At 33.5% G+C, this 18,437-nt stretch overlaps 2 long non-coding RNA genes across 2 annotated transcripts; one reads left to right on the forward strand and one right to left on the reverse strand.

The window, feature by feature from the left end:
• The first annotated feature begins 2,653 nt into the window (after positions 1-2,653).
• On the forward strand, positions 2,654-3,160 carry LOC134272960 (uncharacterized). Its single transcript, XR_009993324.1, has 2 exons — positions 2,654-2,777; positions 3,056-3,160. It is a non-coding gene; the product is annotated as an uncharacterized LOC134272960 (long non-coding RNA).
• A 10,499-nt stretch (positions 3,161-13,659) lies between these two features.
• On the reverse strand, positions 13,660-16,917 carry LOC134272961 (uncharacterized). The gene is made up of 4 exons (XR_009993325.1): positions 16,888-16,917; positions 14,403-14,464; positions 13,963-14,007; positions 13,660-13,704 (listed from the first exon to the last, which is right to left on the reverse strand). It is a non-coding gene; the product is annotated as an uncharacterized LOC134272961 (long non-coding RNA).
• Positions 16,918-18,437: the final 1,520 nt, after the last annotated feature.

Below are 18,437 nucleotides of genomic sequence, written 5' to 3' on the forward strand. Positions count from 1 at the left end.
TCTCAAAATTTCAGTCATGATTCATGTCCTAATTTTTGACCTCTACCGAGCTTCCATACTAAGAACTTCCGGAATATTTGAAAGTATAGGTGCAAAACTATAATATGTTGTCTATCAGTCCTGAAAAGGACAGCATTCTACCTTTTGTCGTTTTTGAGTTTTTGTCCGGACAAAATGGTCACTAAAAATTCGATTAAAGGGCTATAACTTCCGACCGGAAGTGATTTTTCGGAAAATAAAAAAAAAGTATCAGGTTTAGTTCATGATACATCATTCCTGAAAATTTCAAGACGATCCACTCAAGCATCTCTGAGAAATCGTCTGCACAAAAATGTGTAAAGAAAAAAATAATAATAATAATAATAAAAGTGAAAAAGAAACAATAGAATAATAGAAGGGTCTTCCGTTGGAGACGGAAGACCCTAATAATAATAATAATAAGAAACAGAGTAAAAACAATATGTTCCCCAACTTCGTTTGGGGAACATAATAATAATAATAAGAAACAGAGTAAAAACAATATGTTCCCCAACTTTGTTTGGGGAACATAACTAGATGCGTTCTTGTTGCTAGAGCAACAAGCGGTCTTCCGACCGACTTTTTGTTAGCTGCCTCATCCAATGAAATAGATTTCAGAATTTTTTTTGTTTACGTTCATTTACAGCAGTCTCTCAACATATATCATGATTATTACAGGTAAACCTCAAAATATCTTTAAATATAGCTTTTAAAAATCGCCAAAATATTTCATACATGTTATAAAAGTGAGAAAAGGTATTTGCAATTGAAAAATGACAGAAACAAAGAAAAAATTTGGGAACGCCCACGGCGGGATTCGAACCCCCGACACTGGGACAAAGTTTGGTCCGGTCATATCTGTTCAATAAGTGCACGCATCAAGACATGGAACACATATTTAGAATTCTCATTAGACACACTATAAACCCTGTAAATCCTAAAGAAAAATATCGAAAAACAAAAAAGTTGAAAAATGGGACTTTTTGAATTCACTTCCGTTTGCGACCGGGAGTGCCGACGACGAAAAATAAAGGTCGTTGTTCAGATTGGAGTTCGATGTTCTATTAGCTCAGTGAGTTTCACTTTCATATCTTCAGTCGTTCTCGAGAAAACTGCTGGACAAAATGCCTTTTAAAAAAACAAAAATCCCCCAAAATCACGAACGAAAGTGAATTTCGAAAAAATGAAAAACATCTAGAGATATTCTCATGATGCATCATCCCTGTAAAAATATTTTAGATCTGTCCACGCACAGCTGAGATATCGCTCTAACTATGAAAAAAAGAAAAATAATAATAACTAGATGCGATCTCGTTGCGAGCAACGAGTAGATCTTCCGTCCGAATTTTCGATAAGATGAGATATGACTTTGACTATGATCTTTGATAAAACATCATGGAATCATGCCTTTTCTCTTTTGATTAAATCCTTTTGATTTAGATAATATCATCAATGCATACTTAATTTGCACATTAATTCTTTTCTTTTTTCTACTTTGAGAAACAACCAAAACCAATTAAAGAAGACTTGTAAGGAGACCTTGGATTATGAATGTAGTTTGACACAGAATTGCAACGAACCTACGACGTGACAATCCAAGTATCCCTACACATTTCATTGCTCCTTATGTTACTTTCGTTCAAGCAAACGCTCGGCTGCCTCTGTTAACCGCTATTGCGAAATGTCGGAATTGACAAAGACCGCCGCCATTTAGTTCCCGCTTCAGATTTTTGAATGTTAATATCTCGAGTTTGAATTTATAAATTTACAAACGAATTATATATTCAGCCTAATAAGAAATGTTTCTATCAACTATACTTATATCATTTGAAAATATTGAAAAACAAAAAAGTTAAAGACGAGAGACTTTTGGCCCCTCTATGCCCCTAATTTGAAGGACTAACACCGTTTACTTGATATCAAATGAAAGGTCTTACTATTTTGCACATTTTTTATTATATATGTCTTAACAAACTATTAACAGGTAAAAAGATATAAATGAAAACGTGTCAATTTTTGCGAGATGAGTATGTGGCTATTTTTCGAGCCCAGGCGAGCGTCGATGCCTTCTTACCTGGAAAGCTCTATATGCAAAATGTCACATCTACTATCCTTCCTCTACCTTCACTGAAAATCTTAAGTCGATATCTTAAGTCGTTTAGGAGGAGATCTCAGGACAAGCTGACCCTCTAAAAATCAGTAAATCGTCCTTATCTCACGACCGGAAGTGACGACGTACTTACGAAAAATTTCCGACAAGGTTCAGATAAATATCTATCAGATCTGAAAATTTGGCGAGAATCCGTCCAGCCGTTTCTGAGAAATCGCGTGCACAAAATCGGTAAGAAAAATAATAATAATAATAATAATAATAATAATAGGGAAAAAGAAACCGAACGAAAACAATAAGGTCTTCCGTTGGAGACGGAAGACCTTAATAATAATAATAAGAAGAAACAGAGTAAAAACAATATGTTCCCCAACTTCGTTTGGGGAACATAATAAGCATTTCAGACCAAAACGGGGCTTCAGCTGGATGCACGGCATGTTGTGACAGTGACAACATAGAGAGTCCCCTAAGATTGTGGGGGGTTTTTTTGTTCCTTTTTTGGTGTTCAGTTTGTTATATTTGAGTTTTTATATATTTTAGAGGCATTCATCAATGTCATTACTAATGACAAACAGGAGAAACGGAGACAGAAGATGGAAAGACTGATCTTCACAGACAGCAGTCAAAAAAAAGCAAAAGAAAGCATTCAGTAAGTCTAATTTACTAAAATCCTATATGAAAAAGTGATCTTTTGCGATTTATTTTTAAATTAATTTGCCTACATTTCAAAGATATTTGTTAATTTATAGTCTTCTTTCATCATGTACAGCAGGATTGTAGAGGAATTAAATATTATTTGAAATTCTTGATATTTCGTGTCAATGGCTATTTCTACAAAACTAAGGTCACAAAGTTCATTATCATTGATACTTGTACAGATATGTTTTTAAAAAGTCTGTATGATTAACTATGCGCTTTTTCCCTCAGAAACTGGAAATAAGATAGAAAGCCGTGGAACATCTAGACGAGTCATGGACCCCAACATCTAAAAAGAACTTGACGGAGTGCATTCGGTTGGACATAACTTCACCCGAGAAGACTGATGACAAAGACTCAACAAAGAGGGTCAGGCTCCTATTTTCCTGGGAATCAACCAGACTGTGCAAGGGAAAAGAGGCACTGGGCAAGGCATATTGACACAAGGTCCTGAAGACCGAATCTGCCAGACGCCAGTTGGTATTTGTAAGGGATGGTAGAGAGGACACAACAACACCTCCTCCTGAGAAGTGTTCAGCTTGGGCCATTTCCAGGGACTACTCCTCACAGAGGTAATTAATTTTCTCAGATACTTATTTATTTTTACCTTTCTTAGTATTGTGTAAAACTTTTATAAATTCATTTAACATTTAACCACTTGTGTACTATCATTATAAGAAAAGATGCAACATCAAACAAAAGAAGGGTAAAATAGACAATGTGACCTCTTTTTGGGAAATTATGCCTGTACATCCTTAAATAATTTGTGGATCATATCTTATCTTTGAATCTGAGAGAATCTGATTTTGGAAATTTAACATATCATATGTTTTATAATAACTCACATCCTTATGACCAGAAAACTTTTTTTTTAATGGAGATAAGAATTACTGTACAATCAGTTTAATTCATGGGGGGTTAACGTTTGTGGATTAGTAAAATTTTGTTGGTTCTTGGGAATGTAATTTCGTCAGTAATTTATATATTCAGAAGATTCAGTGAACAACATTTCTGTTAAACATTTTCTTCCCAACTTCCCTAGAAGGACAGCTTATTCAATGAATGGGATGTATTATAAACACCAAAATATTACTTCAGCTAAATTTTAACTATTTTTTTTTATTCCTTGTAGGTCAAACGAGGTTTCAGCCATCAAGAAGATACAAGAAAAAAGAACTTTTTAATTCTGTGGTTGTGTATTTCCAGATGTAAATATTTATGTTCCCCAAACAAAGTTGGGGAACATATTGTTTTTACTCTGTTTCTTATTATTATGTTCCCCAAACGAAGTTGGGGAACATATTGTTTTTACTCTGTTTCTTATTATTATTATGTTCCCCAAACGAAGTTGGGGAACATATTGTTTTTACTCTGTTTCTTATTATTATTATTATTTTTCTTCTTCCTGGGTACTTATTTGTCCGGGAGTGATCTTGTAAATTACACATCCGACTTAGGTAAAACCTTTTTAGGGTTAGTAGGCATGTTATGTAGATTTGCGGAACGAAGGTCATTTTGCGCGCACGTGCTTGCAAGAGCGTGCACGTGCAACATGTGAAATGACCGATTTAATTGATATAGGCGTAACTTTTTACATTTTTGATGAAATGCTTTGAAACTCATAATATAAGGATATATTAGTAGCATAGACAATATGACATGGTCAAAATCGCAAGATCTCACGCGCATGCACGTGCACTTCGCTCTGATTGGCTGAAACTAGACTCTCTATATCTTTCTTGTTTTTTGACGAAATCCCTTGAAATTTTGAACATAGCCATACATTAGGATATCTTACAACACGATATATAGCAATTATCATGAAAACACGTGCATGCACGTGCGCTGCAATCTGATTGACTTAAACTTTAAATAGCTATAACTCCCTTGATTTTCAACCAAACAGGATGGGATATGGAACATAGATAGATATAATGGACCTCAACAAGAAGGTATGGTCACCATGCACATGCATACACGTGCGTGTACATGTGCTGCAGTCTGATTGGCTGAAACTTTAAACAGCTATAACTCCCTTGTTTTTCAACCAAACGGGGTGGGATTTAAAATATAGATAGATGTAATGGACTTCAACAAGAAGGTATGGTCACCATGCTCATGTATGCACGTGCGTGCACGTGAAATGAGTAAAATAAAAAATACGCTTGAATGAGCGTATTTTTAAATACTTTTGGATTAAATACTTTAGTATTTAGTATATTAAAATATATAGATTCTGTAGACAATATGATATGGTCATTACGCACATGCATTCACACGCGCACGCGTGCAGTGCTAAAATTTGAATGAACTTGGTACACTCCTGGGTAAACGTTGTTAAAGTCTCAAATGCATATAGAGTTTGTCTTATTTAATGAAGCTTACAGGGGATATGGCACCAAAAGGGAGTTGGGGAGCGTTTGGGGAACATCTGTAACGGTCCCCGTTACAATTAGCACTAGTTATTCTTATTATTATTTTTCTTCCTGGGAAAATTTTGTCCGCGAGCGATCTTGTAAACTACACATTCGACTTCGGTGAAACCTTTTTAGGGTAAGTAGGCATGTTATGTAGATTTGCGGAATCAAGGTCATTTTGCGCGCACGTGCTTGCAAGAGCGCGCACGTGCAAAACTTGAAATGACCAATATATAAAGGATATAACCGTAACTTTTCTATTTTTTGACGAAATGTTTTGAAACTCATAATGTAAGGATATATGAGTAATATGCGCAAGATGACATGGTCAAAATAGCAAGATTGCACGTGCAAGCACGTGCGCTTCGCTCTGATTGGCTGAAACTAAAGTCTCAATATCTTTCTTGTTTTTTTATAAAATCATTTGAAATTTTGAACATAGTCATACATTATGGAGATCTACAGCCTGTAATAAAAGAAATGTCATGAAAGCATGTGCATGCGCGTGTGCTTGCAAGAGCTCGCACGTGCAACACGAGAAATGTCCAATATAATTGATACAGACGTAACTATTTAAATTATTGATGATATGCTTTAAAACTCATATCAGAAGTATATATTAGTAGCATAGGCAATATGACATGGTCAAAATAGCAAGATCTCACGCGCATGCACGTGCGCTGCACTCTGATTGGCTGAAACAAAAATCTCAATATCTTTTTTTGTTTTTTGACAAAATGCTTTGAAATTTTGAACATAGCCATGCATTAGGATATCCTACAATATGATATATAGCAAGTATCATGAAAACACGTGCATGCACGTGCGCTGCAATCTGATTGGCTTAAACTTTAAATAGCTATAACTCATTTGGTTTTCAACCAAAGAGGATGAGATCTGAAACATAGATAGATATAATGAACTACTACAAGAAGGTATGGTCAACCTGCACATGGATACACGTGCGTGTACGTGCGCTGCAATCTGATTGGCTGAAACTTTAAACAGCTATAACTCCCTTAATTTTCAACCAACCAGGATGGGATTTGGAACATAGATAGATATAATGGACTACTACAAGAAAGGTATGGTCACCATGCACATGCATACACGTGCGTGTACGTGCGCTGCAATCTGATTGACTGAAACTTTTAACAGGTATAACGCCCTTGGTTTTCAACCATACGGGGTGGGATTTATAACATAGATAGATGTAATGGACTTCTACAAGAAGGTATGGTCACCGTGCTCATGTATGCACGTGCGTGCACTGAAATGAACAAAATCAAAAATACACTTGAGCGTATTTTTTATTACTTTTGGATTAAATACTTTAATTTTTAGTATATTAAAATATATGGATTGTGTAGACAAAATGATATGGTCATTACGCACAGGCATTCGCATGCGCACGCGGGCAATGCTAAAATTTGAATGAACTTTGTACACTTCCGGGTAAATGTTGTTAAAGTCTCAAATACATAGAGTTTGTGTTAATGATGCTTAAAGGTAAAAGGCACAAAAAGAGAGTTGGGGAGCGTTCGGGGAACATCTGTAACGGTCCCCGTTACAATTAGCACTAGTTATTATTCTTATTATTATTATTATAATTTTTCTTCCCGGAAAAATCTTTTCCGCGAGTGATCTTGTAAACTACACATCCGACTTAGGTGAAACCTTTTTAGGGTAAGTAGGCATGTTATGTAGATTTGCGGAATCAAGGTCATTTTGTGCGCACGTGCTTGCAAGAGCGCGCACGTGCAAAACTTAAAATGACCAATATATAAAGGATATAACCGTAACTTTTCTATTTTGTGACGAAATGTTTTGAAACTTATAATGTAAGGATATATTAGTAGTATGCACAAGATGACATGGTCAAAATAGCAAGATCGCACGCGCATGCACGTGCACTTCGCTTTGATTGGCTGAAACTAAAGTCTCAATATCTTTTTTGTTTTTTGATAAAATCATTTGAAATTTTGAACATAGTCATAAATTAGGGAGATCTACAGCCTGTAATATAAGATTTATCATGAAAGCATGTGCATGCACATGTGCTTGCAAGAGCTCGCACGTGCAACACGAGAAATGTCCAATATAATTGATACAGACGTAACTATTTAAATTATTGATGAAATGCTTGGAAATTCATATTATAAGTATATATTAGAAGGATAGACAAAATGACATATGGTCAAAAAAGTAAGATCTCACGCGCATGCACGTGCGCTTTGCTCTGATTGGCTGAAACTAAAGTCTCAATATCTTTCTTGTTTCTTGTCATAATCCTTTGAAATGTTGAACATAGACCTACATTATGAAGATCTACAGCATGATGTATAAGAATTTTCATGAAAGCATGCGCATGCCCGCCTGCTGCAATCTGATTGGCTGAAACTTTAAATGGCTATATCTCCTTTGTTTTTTGACGAAATGCTTTGAAATTTAAAACATAGTCATGCATTAGGATATACTACAATATGATGTAGAAAAAAAATCATGAAATCACGCGCATGCACGTGTGCTGCAATCTGATTGGCTTAAGCTTAAAATGGCTATAACTCCCTTGTTTTTCAACCAAACAGGATGGGATTTAGAATATAGATAGATATAAGGGACTCCTACAAGAAGGTATGGTCATCATGCACGTGCACGCATTAAGATATTAAGATATGTAGATAGTGTAGACAAAATGATATGATCATAACGCACATGCATACACTTGAATGAGTGATTTTTTATTACTTTTGGACTGAATGCTTTAATATATAGTTATTAAAATATATAGATAGTGTAGACAAGATGATATGGTCATAACGCACATGCATTCATATGCGCTTGGGTGCAATGCTAAAATTTGAATATAATTGGTATCCTTTTGGGAAAACGTAATGCACAGAGTTTGTCTTATTTAATGAAGCTTACAGGGAATATGGCACCAAAAGGGAGTTGGGGAGCGTTTGGGGAACATCTGTAACGGTTCCCGTTACAATTAGTACTAGTAATAGTTGTTTTGGTTTTTTTATAATGTACCTGTAATCAACAGTTCAGGGTATATAGTTTTTGCACTGTTGGTCTGTCTGTCTGCAAAAATGTAAACCAGGCCTAAAGCTTTTGAGTGGATGGGGCGACTGCTTTAACATTTCACAGATGTATTCTAAGATTTACATACAGATGCAATGTTGATGTTTTGACATATCTGTAAAAATTGTTATGCTTTTTCATAGATTTATTTTTTTTTATAATACTGCAGTAACTTAATTGAGTCCATGAATGTCAATAGTCACTAATTTGGTTTTCAGTATATGTATTTTTTTATAATAGTAACTAAAAGCAAGCCATGATTTTTTTTATGTTGTACATATACAGTGTTGATGCTTTGATATATCTTTAAAATTTGTTATACTTTTTCATAGATTTATGTTATTCTAAAACTTAAGTAACTGAATTGAGTAACTTAATTGAGTAACATAAATTTTTCTTTGTGGTGAATTTGAATAGATAGTATTATTAATATAATTTCTGAGAATACAAATGTCATCTTATTTGAAATTTGTTTTGTTGTTTACTATATCCTCAAGGTTCACGCATCAATATTCAATAACAAATGTACCCCACCTGAGAAACTTGAAGATTCTCATAAGTTAATTCCAGTATGAGAATTTTAAAGAAAATTCAACAAGAAAAAAAAATAATTATTCCAATAAATCCATTTAGATTCCATCAAGGGAAACCCCAAGATTCCTGATAAGTTTCCATGATACGGAAATTACTACCTTTCAATTCCCTTAGGTTTCCAACCTTTGGAAACTCAAGGTTTACCATATGAATCCAAGCAGTTTCCTATTCATGGAATCTTTAAGATTCCCGACTAGTTTCCCATCCACGGAAACTACTACGCTCCGATTCCATATTGTATCCCGAAGCACGGAAGCCAGTGGAATCTTCAAGTTTCCTTATGGTATCCAATTGGTTTCCAAAACATGGAATCCTTGAGATTCCCGACTAGTTTCCCATCCACAGAAACACCCTAGGCTCCGATTCCATTAGGTATCCCGAGACACGGAAACCAGTGGAATCTTTAAGATTCCCGTACGGGAAACTTACGGAATCAAGGGAAACCTCACGATTCCACTGGATTTCAAGGCTCGGGAAACCTAATGGAATCGGAGCGTAGGGTGTTTCCGTTGCACGGAATCAAGGGGGAATAACCCAGTATCCCGCACGGAAACCACAAGGAAACATAATGTAATCTTGAGGTTTCAATATGGTTTCCATAAGGTTTCCTACAATGGGAAACTGGTTTTTTCACCCAGTGCTTAATTTGAGGGGTCAGCCCCATTTTCTTGACATCAAATGAAAGGTCTTATAATTTTGCCCATTTTTTCTTCAATATACTTTAACAAATTATGAACAGGTATGAAGATATGAGACAAAATGTGTCAAATTTTGTAAGATGTTTCTGAGACATTTTTTCGAGCCCTACCGAGAAAATGCGCCTTTTGCGCTAGAAGGATTTAGGCACCCAATTGCAATTCTGCAAACCTTCCTGTATACTCACTAAAATTCTTGGGTCAATATCTTGAGTCGTTTTGGAGGAGTTTCCTGGACAAGCCGACCCTTTGAAAATCAGGGGCCCGTTTTACAAAAGAACTTACGACTTAAGACCAAATTTAATTCTTCATATAACTTTTTAATAAACTTTATATCGAAAATTATTTTAAACTTCTTAAAAGGAATGTAGTAAAATATTTTTACACAAACAATTTCAAAGAGAATTATTAATTTTGCAAAATGTTACAATCATCTGAAGTTTTTGGTCTTAGTCGTAAGTTCTTTTGTAAAACGGGCCCCAGAAAATCGTTCATATCTCACGACCGGAAGTGACGTCATCAAAAAGTAAAAAAAAAACCTATCAAGATCAATTGAATATCTTTTACGTCTGAAAGTTTTATATAAATCGGATCAGCCATCTCTGAGAAAACGCTTGCACAAAATCGGTTGGAAGAAAAATAATAATAGGGAAAAAGAAACCGAACGAAAACAATAAGGTCTTCCGTTGGAAACGGAAGACCTTAATAATAATAATAATAAGAAACCGAGTAAAAACAATATGTTCCCAAACTCCGTTTGGGGAACAAACTCTTGTTGCTACAGCAACAAATAAGGTCTTCCGTACTGCTCTATTTATCTGTATGAAGGATATTTTTTTTTCTATTTAAAGAAAAAGACATGATAATGAATAAATAAATAAATACAGAAAATGCAAAAAAAAATTCCTCCGGCTGGGCTCGAACATATAACCCTCGGTTTGCAAATCTGACACGCTAACCACTGAGCCATCGCCTCTACACCAGAAAAGGTATTTTTTATACTTATTATTCTAAAGTTGAAGGGAATAGTTTCGTAGTAAAGTCCCGGTCAAATTTCTTTAAAAACTGAGATATTCCCTGTTTGATGTGATATTTGATGTAGAAAAAATGATTAGAATTATGGACACGTTTGCAGTGAATCAGAGTGCTTGCTGAAACATGTAGGTATTACTATGACACTTAGCATATACAGAGCTGTAAGTGCGAAACTAATACACGTGGTCAGTTGCAGAGGAAAATCAGCTGAAAAGCCGTAGGCTTTAGAAGAAGGTGTGTTTCTCAAAGGGAAGGTAAATGACAACATATCAATTAATGAATTTTCTTTAGGGCATAGATTGAGTTACAGAATACTGGGTGTGTTACCCTGCTCGGAAAAGCAAACCAAAATCTGGGTAGTCCTGGGGTGCATTTTTGGTACATCTGCACTCTAATAGGAACATTACATGTAATTTGTTGACATAATTTGTCATGGGCATTTTCTCAACTCCACATTGTAGAAAGCGAGATAACTGTAATTTATATAACCTATATAAATTGCGTGGAAATTGATTTGATAGGAAAAATCGCTATTTCCTAGATTCATTCAATTAATATTGACAAAAAGTGAAGAAATACCCAATACAAGCTTTAATTAATTTTGATGCTCATCAGCATCTAAATTTCAGACAGAAAAAAAATGTAGTTGTTGCTGATAGTCATTAGAATTTCATTATATACTTCAGAGACTCACTGTTACACACTCAGGACACTTTCTTTGATGTGTCTTCTACTGCACTCCTTAAATTTCATGTCGATCTGTGGCGTCGTTTGAACTGTTGAAAATTTTTCTAGGTTCCTATTGATTTAAAAAAAAAAGAAGGGGGGGTATATAAGGATTTGTTATAGTGAGAGATGTAAACACCCCCACGGACTCAAGCTTGACTGTGACCTTTGGGTCAATGGGGTCAAAGGTCAAGGTGTTTTATCGAGGTCAAAGGTCAAGGTCCTCCAAAAACCTTTTAAACTCGACTTCTTGAAGCTGTATCAAGCTAAATATAATTTAAAAAAAATTAACTCTTGGGTAAGGGGCAAGGACAAAGGTCAAGGTCAAACATTAAACTCAAAGGTGAAGGTCATGTGACATATATAAGCAATTTAAATACTTTTCCAACGACCTTTACCTTTTGACCTTTGGTGTTGTTTTATTTCTTATTATTGGAAGTTTTTGTTGTTTTTATTTTTATTTTATTTTTGGTGGAGCTGACATATTTCAAAACTACTAATTAGATGCAATAAAGTAATGAAAAAAAAAATTGGAAAGAAAGAAGTTCGAATTTTCGATTTTTCAAATCACATCCTGTGACGACCGGAAGTGACGGCGGAGACATTTATCCCTATATCTGTTGTTAACTCTTCAAGGGTTATTATTCATATAAGTTTAATGTCTTGATGTGTTACCATTACCAAGATATGGCTATGTTAACTATTCAGTTTGAGGACAGGAAATCATGAGACCGGAAGTCAATTTTTAACAGATATTTGTAGTTACTCTAGACATTTGCAGTTGAATAACACGTTCTTAAATCATTTCAAATACTCTTTCTATAAAAGATATTTATGGGATAGTATGATACTCAATTTATGCAGTTTTTCCTCTCATAACTGGAAGTTGCCGTTTTTGTTTCTGGTGGGACGGACATATATCAGAACAACCAATAAGATGCAATAATGTGATGCCGAGAAGTATTCCAAAAAGAAAAGTTGAAATTTCTGATTTCTTTGATCACTTCCTGTGACGACCGGAAATGACAGCAAACGATCATATGGTTTTGCAATCAAGATCTACCACTCCTAAAAGTTTGGTGTCTTAATCTCTTACCGTTTACGAGATCTAGCAATGATAACTTCTCATTTTGAGGACAGGAAATCACGCGACCAGAAGTGATATTTAAAAAGATATTTGACGTTACTGTAGATATTTGCAGTTTGAATAACATATTCAAAAATCATTACAAATACTTCATGTGTAAAAAATATTTATGGGAAAGAAAAATACTCAAATTATGAAGTTTTTCTCTAATAACCGGAAGTTGCCGTTTTTGTTTCCGCTGGGACTGATATATTTCAAAACTACAAATAAGATGCTATAATGTGATGCATAAAAAGTTTCAAAAAAAAAGTTGAAATTTTCGGTTTCTTTGATCACTTCCTGTGACGACCGGAAGTGACGGCGGACAATTTTAACCCGATTAAGCTTGCCTACTTATCAAGATCTATTACTCATATACGTTAGGTATCTTAATCTCTTACCGTTTCTGAGATATGACTCGGACAATTTTTTTTTTTGAAAAAGGCGGAAATCGGACATATCTGACGACCGGAAGTGAATTTTGATATTTTAACTGTCTATCATCTCTAAAAATTTCATGAGAATCTGTCGAGCCATCTCAGAGAAATCGTCCAAAAAAAAGAAAAGGGGAAAAAAAAGAAAAAGAAAAGAAGAAACAGTAGAATCACTATAAGGTCTTCCGTCTGAAACGGAAGACCTTAATAATTTTTATATTCAATGAAATGGCACGTTACACACGTGATAAGTTTTGATATTTAGTGCCGAACGTTGTAAACGTGGCTTTTTTAATCGTACAATCATATTGTTAATAATTCCCTCATATGGAATTGCCCTGTGCATGTATCTCTAGACATTTAAATGCTGCTTTAAAATATTTTTTATTGGTTAGATCAATCAAAGCAAGTAGAAATTCATCGACATTGTGCATTATAAATCTTTATTGTAAATATCCAGTAAATAGCATAGGGTCAGTCATCATCTATTCATAATATGGATCTGTACCCCAAGGGCCCGGCATGTTGACTCCCTTCAGCTACATTTAACCCCACGGATCCTCCGGAGGGACTCTCGCACTGAAACGAAAAAAAAAAATTAATAGCATATTATAACATAGAAAATTTAATTTAAAAATATTTTTAGATAAAAGACATACAAATGGCAAATTAAAAATTGTAATATTTGCAATTTAATTACTATTTTCAACAACATATTTACATCATGACCCCTCTATCTTGTTTTGGTCTCTCGGAATCCCTCGCTCTGAAAAGGAAAAAAAATATATTATTAAACAAAAAAAAAATAATTATCTCCATTTCGAAATTTTCCAATCCCTTTTCAATAACAAAATTAAACTAATAATAATAACACTATTTACTTCATCACCCATCTAACTAGTTTTGGCCTCTCAGGATCTCTCTTTTTTACACAAAAACGATGATTATTTTTATTTTGAATTTTACCACTCTTTTTCAACAATAAATACAAACAAATAAAAAAAGAATGAGAAAAAATATTTACTTCATTAACCCTCCATCTTGTTTTGACTTCTCGGGATCACTTTTACTGAAAGAAAAAAAATATTCAAAAAAACGTATTATTAAAAAAACATGAATTTTCTCCATTTTGAACTAATATTTTTTTTGTATGTAAATAATACATAGTTACAATAAATAAAAGAAAAAAAAGTTGAAAATCTGATTTTCATCAATCACCCCTCCCCCCCAATATACATGTATATACATTTAAAAAATATTAACAATATTATGCGTCTGTCTTGTTTTGGTATTATAGCTTCTCTTGCATTGACAGAAAAAGTATTTTATATATCATCCAATTTAAGTCATATTCATGACACAAAAGAAATTTTAATTTCTATATTCCTTTACCTTTCTTTTGCTAAAAGTGAAAAAAAAAATAATGCAAAGATCACAATATATAAAAAGATTTTTCATATTTACCTAGTGGAGAATCGATCCATTACATCACGTCTTGCTTGCGCTAGATGCAGGATCAAAAGAACCTAGAAAAGAAAAAAAAAGAAATATTAATGAAAATTATAAGGTTTTCAATAAACATTGAATTATTTATATTGTATGAATCTTTAGATTCTGCATTTCTATGAGATTAACTTTAAGGAATTGTTCTGTTCAAAGCTTGTATAAGATTGTTTTAAGGTGGCGCTTATCACTAACAAAAAGTTCTTTTTGGAGTTAATAAAAACTATGTCATATAATTTTATTTTATATTTAGACTATTTCATTCAAGTTCAAGATAGGGTACTTGTCTTAATCCTGCAAGAACAACGTTCAAAGACAAGAGACTGCGCGTGAAAAGAAACACTGTTGTTTACATTCGTTTGAAAAAATAATGGAAATAATGAATTAATTTACTTATTCTTGATCTAAAACATGAATAATGCTAAGCATATCTTTGTCTATTACGAAATGTGCAATTAACTGTTAATAATAATTTCTTCCTATCAAACTTCTAAAGGGCAGATACTAGTAACTCTTATAACATAAAAAGACCGCGCAATTAGAACCCTTTAGTGTGTAGTGTTTAGAGCTTCCTTAAATTTAACTTTAGAACCAAACAGTACAGAGCGATCAGCGGGTATAAAGAGCGAACTAGAACAATTGTTTAAATAAATTGAAGATTCAAATATTTTGACGTTTTTAAAAAGACGTATGGACACCTGTGGTATTTAATGTACCAGAATTACATCTAAAAGACAATAAAGAGTACATGTGAATACAATACATAGGTCCAGCTAATGTACTGCCTTGTTAGGATGTAATGAATTCAAAGTATTATTTTAAACCGTGTTATTCAAAAAAAGGTTTTGATCAAAAGTAAACAAAACTAACAAAGATAAAACCCTGATTTTCTTTCTAGACAAACCAAAAGATATAAAACAATAAAGCGATGCTACATTTACAGTGGCTGCAAGGTTGTTGTTGACAACATAGCGATTTTGTTTTGTTATTTCATATTATATATATATTTTTTTGTAATTTATCGATTTTGCTATACGAAAAAAATAAGCAATGCCAATGTTTTAAACTAAATGAGACATACAGAATATTTCAGATAATGTTATTAAACAACTTAGGATAAATGATTTTCTTTCGATACGTGGAAATGTAATTTATTACCCATCTATGCATGTTTTATCTGAAGAATTAAGCAGACATTGAGATTTGATTCTATTTAAATTTATAATAAATATAAGATTGGATTGATTGATTGTATATTGTTTAAGGTCCCTCTAGAGAATTTTTCACTCATATGGAGACGTCACCGTATGTCGGTAAAGGGCTTCAACTTTAGACCTATACTCGGCACTCAGGGCCATTGAGCAGTGACGGTTCTTTATCGTGCCAGCGCCTACCGTGACACGGGGCCTACGTTCTTAAGGCCATATCCGAAAGACCAGTGACTTTCACTTCTGATGCAGAGCGCTTGGCGAAGGAATAGTCGCTACCAATTTTTACGTCTTAGGTAGGACGCGGCGCCGGAAACGAGAATCGAACCCGGGCCTCCCGATAACGAAGCGAATGCTCTACCACTAGGCTACCGTGAACGGTAATACAAGATTGGAAGAGTAAATTTAAAAAAAAAAAAACATGACTGAAAATTATTGCCATTTTTCAGTTTGTAAATATATAACATCAGGTACTATTTTGCCTTTTTTTTCAATTTATAGTTAATAAACAAATAAAGTATATTAATAAATCAATAAATATTGATTAAAATAAAGTAAGTATGAAGGTTAACTATTACTTTTTAATGTAAACCTGAAAATCATGTATTTATTCACCGACAGAATGTTTATGTATGAGGTCATTATTTTCAGGTGAAGTTCAACATTTCTTGTATAGAAGAGAAAAGTGTTTAAAAACTTTTTTTACATGTTTTAATGCAATCATCAATTCAATATTTAACTTTATGAATGACATTTTCTTCCTTTTACATGTAAAACAGTAAAAAAAAAACAAAAAAAAAATTGTTTGTTTAACATATTAATTTTCCGAAAAATCTTTTTACAATAATATTCTCATGAAATGAGCGCGCACAGGATTAAAACTGCGAACGATTAAACCTGCTACACTTACGATCTTTCATCTTAAATGAACGATCACGCACGTTTTACCAACGTATTTTCTCTATTACTATGTCATCAAAAAAGTTAAATGAATTGTAATAATTAGGTGAAAAAACTTTCCGAAACAACAAACAATTATTTCTTATCCATTAAATTAGTTATGAATAGAAATATCAGTATAATAATGAAAAAAAAAATATTTGCGTTTTGTAGGAACAATACAATAAACTCTGATATGATAACTTTAATCTATTTCAACATTGCTTTTCAAGTGTCAACAAATATATTTTCACATAACAAAACAAGGAGATAAAAAGGAAAGAAGCCAGGTTACTTACGGTTAAACAAATGTAGAGGTTCATCATCTTCTCCCTTGGATTTGAAAATAGCTCGCTTAGAATTGCTGTATATATACCCTGCCCTGTTCATTACATTATATTTGGAAAATATATGAGAAGGGAAGTTTGTTAAAAGAATAAATGATAAAAAGAATAAATTACGTATAATGTTTCTAAAAAAACAGTGGACATCGTCACTAAGTGGTTTAATATTTCCAAATACGAAACCATCTGTTTCGTGTAGATTACAAACACGTTTCAAAAATAGCATTTCATGACAAATTAGTCTTCAGATCATTACAACATATGGACAATTTGTCCATTTTGTAATTTTGTAACCCACCTGAAATATGAAGCAAAAGAACTATTAAGAGTCAAAATCAGCAAGCATCGAGCATTGAATGGAAAGTCAAAATTTTATTTTTTCAAAAGCATTTGGTATATGAAAGATTTTGTCCTACCTAATGCTAAAACACAATTAAAATTTTTTTCGAACGTATGAAGGGACTGGTATCCAAGGAAATTCATTTCCTTAGCAACGGGCTCATAAATCCTTATGAAAATCAATGATTTTTAGACATTTTTCTATGAATATGTTTTCTGAAAGTGATAAGGTAAGCCATTTTGGTTACTTTATTTGTTGAAAGATGGAATTACTTTATTCTTAAAAAATAGGAAAAACAAAATTTCTGTAGTGATATTGTTGCCATGACAACGGGAAAAGAACATGGCGTCAATGCTTATTAATTTTGAAAAGAATTACATATGTTTATCACCATATACACAAAATCTACAACTACACTGCTGGAAAAATGAATGCTGTGATCTTGTTAGGGGTTATCTATATGTCATATCTATATAATAAAATTTGCAGGCAACTTTAGCAGAAAAGAGTTACAAATGGTTAAAATGTGTGAAAATCTGGCATTTATAAGCTTTTTTGAAGGGGTGGAGGTAAATTGAATACATGTACAGTGTCCATTATATTGGTCATATTGGTCTGAACAAAGCATACTCATAATTTTACTATTGTTGATAAATAAATGTACATTCAATTTCAAAAGGAATTCATATTCCTCACAAACGAAACTTGGAAACAAAAGAGGGGGGGGGGGTTATAGGAATCACCTTGTCACATATCCATATGTATGTAAAATTTTGACTTGTCCATTACATTTCAATGAAGCCCCACTGAAAGTTCAAACTTGATATTAAGATTGCTTATGATCTGGAGATGTGTCCAAAACTTGACCCAAGGTCATTTGAACAAGTTCAAGGTCATTGGTAGAAGAATAGTGCAATCTTTGCCCATTCTGTAATATTCTAATGAAAAGACTTGAAGTTTCATCTAGGGGATTATTATTTGAGCTGTGGGTTTGTCATGACCTTGACCAAAAATTCATTTGGACACGTTTGACCTTGACTCAACGATATAGCTTTTTCAAAGTCACTGCAGTAAAAGTGTTATATTTATGAGCTTGATAAATTAACATATTTAACTTTGAATGAAGAGAAATTGGAAGTTTGTGTCTTCACAAAGGTTTTACTAC

Source organism: Saccostrea cucullata, unplaced genomic scaffold, assembly GCF_032062105.1.
Source record: "Saccostrea cucullata isolate Sc308-1 unplaced genomic scaffold, CSIRO_AGI_Scuc_v1 ctg8081, whole genome shotgun sequence".
In the NCBI taxonomy this organism is placed as follows: domain Eukaryota; kingdom Metazoa; phylum Mollusca; class Bivalvia; order Ostreida; family Ostreidae; genus Saccostrea; species Saccostrea cuccullata.